Genomic DNA, 7,839 nt, shown 5'->3' with positions numbered 1-7,839 from the left:
TGGTTTGCCCTTGCACAGGCCAGGAAAGGGCTTCACAGGAGCTTCCGGGACTCCTGCAGCTGCTCCCGCACCCACGGCGGGGACAGCCGGCTCACTGCCGCGCTCACCGCTCGGCACCGAGACTTCCCAAAAGCCTCTTCGTGCCACTTATCTAACACACCTCCTTACTCCCTCAACGCAACTGCTACTCCATTTAGGTGTCTTGAAGAAAAACATGATCTCAACCTGAAACAGTTACCACAATTTTCTTCTGTTTCTCCGTTTCAACCGCTCAGACTACTCATTCCGCTACAACAATCAGCGCTGGGGAAAATACCAGAAAAACACTTACCTGGTAAACAGCAGATATTGCTTCGGTGTTTGAAATAATGGCAAGAGACTCTAAGCTCAAGCGCTGCTTTAGCAAACTCAGAGAGGTCCTACACCGGCGTAGGAGCGCAGATTTGGCATGGACCCACCAGCCTGGCAGAGTCCTCTGCACCCTGAGACGCTTCTGCTCATCTTCTGCACCTGCACGGCCTACCAGCGCAGCGCACAGCAACACGGACACTAACGCAGGAAAGCGTACAAGATTAATTATCCTTGCCTTGAACATCCGAAGATAGCATCGGCATCCCTTCTCGCAACTCAGTCCCACACTTAAGGCATGAAAACAGGTGCACGTTCCTCAAAACCCTGTCAGAGCGCTTGCTGGCACAGCCACCTTTCTCTAATTAGCTGTTTGCATTCACTTTGCAAATTTCTGTTTGTAAAAGAAAAAAAAAGCTTGTTGAATTAAAAAAAAAAAACCAGTAATAAATTATGCATTAGTCTACTCGGGCAATTTCATACCTTGCCCTTCTAATTAACAGTAGCGATTAGAAAATAACTTGGATTTGTACAGTACTCCTGTCCCAGCTAACTGATATATAACTTCTAAACAAAGTTTGCAGGTGCTTCTTGTCTTTAATATTAAAACATTAAAGAATTAAAAATGTTATACCTGAGGCCAAAATACTGCCCGTACTGTTGTCTGTGTTCCCACCCAGTTGGAAATGCAGCTGGTTTTCAGCAGCTCACGAGTACACCAGAGAGGGAATGGAGGACAGCGTCAAAGACCCACGGAAGCTGTTAAGAACCACAAATTTGTCGTGTAAGTAGTGTCAAAGGAAGGATGCAACGGCCCATAATAGTCAACGTGCCATGATGTGCAAGAGTCTCACACCAGCACTGGGGGTGGCAAGGCGGACTTGACATCAATAGACACAGCAAGTAGACAGGGAAGTCAGCAGTACAACAAAAATGTAAAAAAAAAAAGAAAAAAGAAAAAGAAGGAAAGCAAATTATTCTGGATCAGTACAGTAGCTATGGAAGGAAATGGGGAGAAAGAAAGAAAACTGGGTTTTGTTTCCTGTTCTCACCCTGTAGACAACATACGTGAACGCTAAAAAATAACCATTTACTCTTGCGCCCCTGGGACACCCAGAGCCACCAGCCTCTCCACAAATATCATTTCTGTGTCCCAAACACCCCAGTTCTTAATTTCTTTGGTCACATTTTTTGTTAAATTTGATGCTCACTCCAGATGTACCGCTCTGCTGTAGAGAGAACGTGTTCACGCGTGGTTCTGTGGAGCGAGCGATGTGTGCGGCACAGAGATACCCTGCAGAAGTAAGTGTAGATACAACCGAAGCTGCCGTTTTGCTCATATTGGCATTTGGATCAGGGTTTCCGAATCAATTATTTCGGAACATCAAGTAACTCAAAAATACTGATGTACAGGCAGCCTTCTCACGCAATAGCGATACTTACAATCGAAACAGCAAAATGTTTCTAAAAAGGCATATTCGTTCTATTCTAGGACAAGTTCCGAATCAAGTGCTGTAACACAAGGGCATTTTTTCAGCTGTGCAACAGTCCCTCATCTTTACAGATTCTGCAACGCAAACTGGTGGCTGAACACCACCTATACATGAATTAATGACCAACTGGCCAAAAACTCCTCTTTCCTGTCACCAACCCCATGACTCCGCAAGGTCAGATAACAAAAGATTTTCTCCTCTTAACAGCAATAACGCAAGGTTGTAGCAGACGCGGTTTTGCATTTTAATTGAAGCCTGTGGTCCCCAGAGATGCTCCAGAGTTACCCAGCTGTTCAGATGAGTCCCAGTTCCCTCAAACACAACTGCACCAGCCAGGGACACTGTGCTTCGTGGCCCGTCGTGGCAAAAAACCACCGTGACAAGGCTCTGAGGCCAGCGGTCCATGCCACAACCAGAGCAGACACCCTCTTCTCTTCCTTTGCTCCAGATTTTCCTCGGCAGGGGGTGGAGGCGTGGGAGCTCTAACTATTGATACACTGAATCCTAACTATTGAACGTATTGAAGTTGATCAATAGCAGCAGCTAAAAAATTGTTTTTATCTTCTCTGCTTCAGGGCTAAGGAGAAGAAAAACCTGCAAGCTTTTCAGGGGTCATATTCTGCTCTTAGGGGAGTCGCAGAATGGTCCAGGTTGGAAGGGACCTTTCAGATCATCGAGTCCAACCATCAACCCAACACTGACAAACCCATCACTAACCCACGTCCCTCAGCACCACGTCTGCCCGGCTTTTAAATACCTCCAGGGATGGTGACGCCACCACTGCCCTGGGCAGCCTGGTCCAATGTTTGATAACCCTTTCCATGAAGAAATTTTTTCTAACATCCATCTAAACCTTCCCTGGCACAACTCGAGGCCATTTCCTCTTGTCCTGTTGCCTGTCCTTTCAGTGAGTTGCAGAGAGCGAGAAGGTCTCCCCTCGGCCTCCTTTTCTCCAGGCTGAACACCCCCAGCTCCCTCAGCCGCTCCTCACAGGACTTGTGCTCCAGACCCCTCACCAGCTCCGTTGCCCTTCTCCGGACTCGCTCTAGAGTCTCCAGGTGCACTCTCTGGGAAGCTCCCACCCACCTGTGCAGCAGAGCTGTTGCCTTAACCTACCACAGCTCCTGTCATTGTCCCTTTAGCAGGTCCCAGGTCTGCCGCGTGAGAAACCTACCATCACCCTGGGGCCACCCGGGCCCCTCGCTGGAAAGGTACCATCAGCTCTGCCTGGGCTGGGGACGTCACCTCCTATAGACACACCTCATAAAAGTGTTATAAACCACCGGCATTATAGTGGCGTATTTGCATTGCTATAAAGTTATGTCACTGCTTCCATAATAAAACCGTTTCAGCGGGCTGTAAGGCAGGTGTAAAAACTCTCTTTGGGCTGAAACTTGGCACATGCACACGTGCAAACACACACGCACAGCGCCTGATTTCTGGGAAGGGGAGAAATGAGGCGAGATTTTGCATTAGGTCTGACTCCTGTGCAGGAGCAGAGGATTTGCTGTGGGGTATTTTCATTTCAGAAGCTGCAGAGCTCCTGCAAGAGCAGTGGGGAAGGCAAGGACCGCTGGAGGGGGGACAGAGACAGAACTGCCCTGCACCACCATTCCCAGAGCCCTTCCTTCTGCCTCCCAGCTCAGGAAATGAAAGGGGAAAGGCAGCTTGTCTGTCTGACAGTAAGGCCCTTCAGGTGAGGGGTACATGTGTTCCAAGCTCAGTCTAAAACTATGAGGGCATAGTGACACTTATGGAATCACAAAATGGTTTGGGTTGGAAGGGACCTTAAAGCCCATCCAGTGCCACCCCTGCCCTGGGCAGGGACACCTCCCACCAGCCCAGGTTGCTCCAAGCCCCGTCCAACCTGGCCTTGAACCCCTCCAGGGATGGGTCAGCCACAGCTTCTCTGGGCAACCTGGGCCAGGGGCTCACCACCCTCACAGCAAAGAATTTCTTCCTCAGATCTCATCTAAATCCCCCCTCATCCAGTGTAAAGCTGCAGCTGCTCCCCCTTGTGCTATCTCTCCCCTCCCTGCTCCAGAGTCTCTCCCCAGCTTTCCTGGAGCCCCTTTAGGGACCAGAAGGTCTCCCCGGAGCCTTCTCTTCTCCAGGCTGAACCCCCCCAGCTCTCTCAGCCTGTCCCCACAGCAGAGGGGCTCCAGCCCTCCCAGCATCTCCGGGGCGTCCTCTGGCCCCGCTCCAACAGCTCCGTGTCTCTCCTGTACTGAGGCCCCAGAGCTGGAGGCAGCGCTGCAGGGGGGTCTCCCCAGAGCGGGGCAGAGGGGCAGAATCCCCCCGTCGCCCTGCTGCCCACGCTGCTGGGGATGAGCCCAGGACACACGAGGATTTCTTGGAGACTGGAGAGACTAAACCCATCCTTGAAACAGTCTTTGTTTCAGATTAGTTTGGATGCACCTGAATGTTACTGCAAACTGCCGAGGAGAAATGCCTTTATGTAAACCCGGACTTGACTCGGACATGACCACAAACGGCGCAGAACCAGCCGCTCACAGGGGTCCCTCCTGCAGGAGCCCTGCCATTCCAGCACCAGTATTGAAAGAAGAAATCGGGCAACTGGAAGCCACATCTCGTGGGGGTTTGCACGGGACACTTTCAGTCCCAGCAGGAAAAGGGGAGGAGTTTTTAAGAAGGGTAAAGGAAGAGCAAGCTTCTTGCCATCTCTCGATGCTTCACGCAGCTCTTCACTGCAGAGCTGGAGGCCTCCTACCAGAAGAGAGCAGGGCACAGAACGACAGTAACTGCAGCATCCTTCAGAGCATTTGCAGTTTAAGGTGTTTAGTATCCTTGACCTTTTGTAACCAAACAGCGAGTACATTTTCTTCACACTTACTTCACAGCCTAGAAGTCCATCACAAAAAAGAGCCCAGCCTCGAGGCAGTTGTTTGCTGTGACATTTTGTTCCCTGAATCACACAACACTCCACCTTTATGTCAGTTTTCCTGGGGTTTGCTGGGTCAAAATCTGCATCCAGCCCATGGGAGGTGAGTCATTTCCCCATGTGCTTCCACTCCTGCTGCAGCTGCAGCCCTCCCAGAGTCTAGATGATGAACATCTATACAGAAGTATCATACAGAAAGAACGATAATAATATATTATCGTATTATCTGGTAATAAAAAAGGGAACGTGGTTGACAATAAGGTATTCTTATTCAATCTCATGCAACCATATTTAGTGATATTAGTGGTTTGAGCATTGCTATCCATTGCCCCAACTAGAAATTATCTGACTTTCTGGTCACACGCATCATTGGAACTCAGGAACTCGTCCCAGCCGTGTCTCTTCACGGCCCAGGCAGCAGCAGGATCTCGGTAAGGGTTCCGCAGAGCAGAGCCCGAGCACAGCAGTCTGCTCCGGCTCCGAGCACAGGGTGATCCCAACCCAAAACACTTTTGAAGGATAAGTTGTTACCAGTATCATTACAGCAGGAACTCTGGTGGTTATCATGAGATAATCATCACACATCTGCATTTATAAAACACAGGGCATAGTCTGGTGCTTTCTACTCCCGAGTGACATGATCTCATAACCACACGCCCCTGGAGCGGTACCGTGGCTGCTGCTAACGGAGCGCTTTACGGCTGGGGAAGTATGCATTTCTGTGCTGGAAGAACATGAAATTGGCAGCTCAGAGCTATAGTTTACGCAAAGCTGTTTGTTTCTTGTAAACAGATTTATTTTCCTTCAGTGGTAGGGACCCAGGAGACCCACCATACAGCAGCATAACAGAGAGCATCTTCTTGCGGTAGCGGGGGAAAGACGGACCTTCCGGCACGGACAGAGTGCTCCCATGATGATTGTTTAAATGAAGAGGTGTAGTGAACATGTAAGGCTAGATAAGGTCAGAAAGTCTTTTGCTGTATGAATGAACTCTCTACTATTTGTGTTGCAGAGGTTTTCAGGCATCCTGCTCTGGGGCTGCACTAATAATTCTTCCCAAATGGAGCTGGTGCCACGTTGTTCATTCCCTGGGTCTGTTTATAGCTATCTGGTTGTTCCTCACAAGCTCCAGCTCCAGACCAATCCTCTGCCTTCTTATCAGTAGCAAGCAGGATTAAAACGGTCCTTACCCTCCACCCAGAGATATCTATTGATACAGACCCACACTAACCATGGAAAATCCCATATCCAAAACATACGCCTGACAGGACTTCAGCTGGTGCACCCTCCCCATGTCAGCCCACAGTGTGGGGCAGGAAGAACTCTGCAGTGGCTGAGGATCAACACCAAAACTCAAACTCTCTCAGGACTCCTGCCATCTCAGGTGGGCGCGGGACACCTCTCCACCCAGCCTGCCCCACTGCTGCTCACCAGCGAGGACGGACAGTGCCCACTCACCACCCACGCCGCAGCTGGAGCTCGCACAGATGTACTTCAGCTCCCTTTGATCTCACCAGGTTGGTGTCCAACCACAGCCACAACCACGGTGCTCCATACGGGACGCAAACCCTGCCGGAATCATACAGCAATATTAAGGTAGTTTCCTACACTAACCTCCATTATTCGTTATGTTCCTGGTCCCTGTGCTGGGTGAAGCCAGGCAGCGGATGCCCTCTGAGCAGGGATGAACCTTTGGGGTCGGCTGCCTAAAGGCGAGGAGGTGCCAAACTCTTCAGAGTTACCAGTGTCCTCTGCCTGCCCTGCTATTCATAGCCACAAACTGTCTGTCTCCCCTCTTATTTCTTCCCCCTGATCCCTCAGCCACTACATCAGCTCATCTGCCCTTTTTTCTGTCTCGTTTCTCCTCTGGGAGTCGCAGGATCTTCCGTCCCCTTCACGGGCAAAGCACCGTAGGCTCCTTCCCAAATCTGCCCACCTGATTTATTCCTTCCACATGCTGGGAGATGGATTGGAGAATGGAGGTGGAGGAAACAGTGGAGAGCGGACCAAGCCATTGATACAGGAGAGAAATTAGGAGAATACTTAGTTATTGGGCTTTTTTTCATTCCTGTTTTTCCTCCTGTTCCTTCTCCATCAGCTGGGAGGGAGGGAGGGAGTGCTGGAGAGGTTGCCTGACCCCTTTTCCTTTCTCCCATGCAAAGCTCCTACAGGCTCCTGAGAGAAGAAAGGAGATCTCTGACCCGGGCTCCAGCACGCCTCATTCTCCTCCTCTCACAGCACAACTGCTCACAGTGGGATTTTTCCTCAAAGCGACGCTGCAGCACGAGGGCTTCCCACAGCACCTCCTGCTGCACCTGGGCCCAGCCGCACGCAGCCATTTACAGTGTCACCGAGAAGGTGGTGCCTGTGGGACCCCACGAAGTGCCCGTTTCGCACCCTGCCGCTTACCTGCTGCTCTGTTCTCCTTATATTTCCACCTCGGGAGACAACAGTCTGCCTGGCTCATCCATCCTCCGCAGCCACGTCCAGAGGTTCCTCCACCTCATGGCTGCACGTGTCAGGAGTGTCGGATGGATGGGGCTGGACAATCTGGGGAGAGGAAGCCCCTCTGACACAATGGAGCAGTTCATGGTGGCCTGTGAGGAACAGAGAAATTGAAGAATCATTTGCCTTTTAGGAAAAAAAAAAAAAAGCTCTGCAGAGAACGTGCTAATTTTTTTAATCACAAATATTTCAAGCAACATCTAATTATTTCTTGTAATCACAGTTATTTACTACGAGCAGGAGGAGCAGGAGATGGAAACACACAAAAACGCATTGGGAAGTGTCACGTGCCCACCTTGCTGTGCTCGTGGCCCGGGTGGCTCAGAGGAGCCCGGTGGGCGTCAGCCCCAGCAGAAGGGCTCGCTGCACCCCCGCAGCCATTCCCTCCCGCCCAGAGGCGCTGCCGAGCCACGGCACAAAGTTATTTAGCAGAGAACAGTCCTCAGGGGAGGAGAACCACCACCACCCGAGAAGGGCAGAGAGAGTCGGACCAAAAAACCCCAGAAAACACCCGCGTGTGCCGGAGCTGACCATGAATTTCATTAACAGCACTACGCTCTTCACCGCGTAAAGCTTTAAATGCTACTTATT

At 50.7% G+C, this 7,839-nt stretch overlaps 1 long non-coding RNA gene across 2 annotated transcripts; it reads right to left on the bottom strand.

Moving 5' to 3' along the window:
- Positions 1-337: 337 nt before the first annotated feature.
- Positions 338-6,316, bottom strand: LOC128915499 (uncharacterized). Of its 2 annotated transcripts, none has more exons than XR_008468650.1 (3): positions 6,202-6,316; positions 983-1,107; positions 338-742 (listed from the first exon to the last, which is right to left on the bottom strand). It is a non-coding gene; the product is annotated as an uncharacterized LOC128915499 (long non-coding RNA). The 2 variants fall into 2 exon arrangements; XR_008468649.1 differs by lacking the exon at positions 6,202-6,316 and adding an exon at positions 4,696-4,818.
- Between the last annotated feature and the right edge of the window lie 1,523 nt (positions 6,317-7,839).

The sequence above is a fragment of the Rissa tridactyla genome, chromosome 10 (genome assembly GCF_028500815.1).
Source record: "Rissa tridactyla isolate bRisTri1 chromosome 10, bRisTri1.patW.cur.20221130, whole genome shotgun sequence".
Taxonomy (NCBI): domain Eukaryota; kingdom Metazoa; phylum Chordata; class Aves; order Charadriiformes; family Laridae; genus Rissa; species Rissa tridactyla.
The sequence above is the reverse complement of the archived record's forward strand: the minus strand, read 5'-3'. Positions and strand labels throughout refer to the sequence as shown.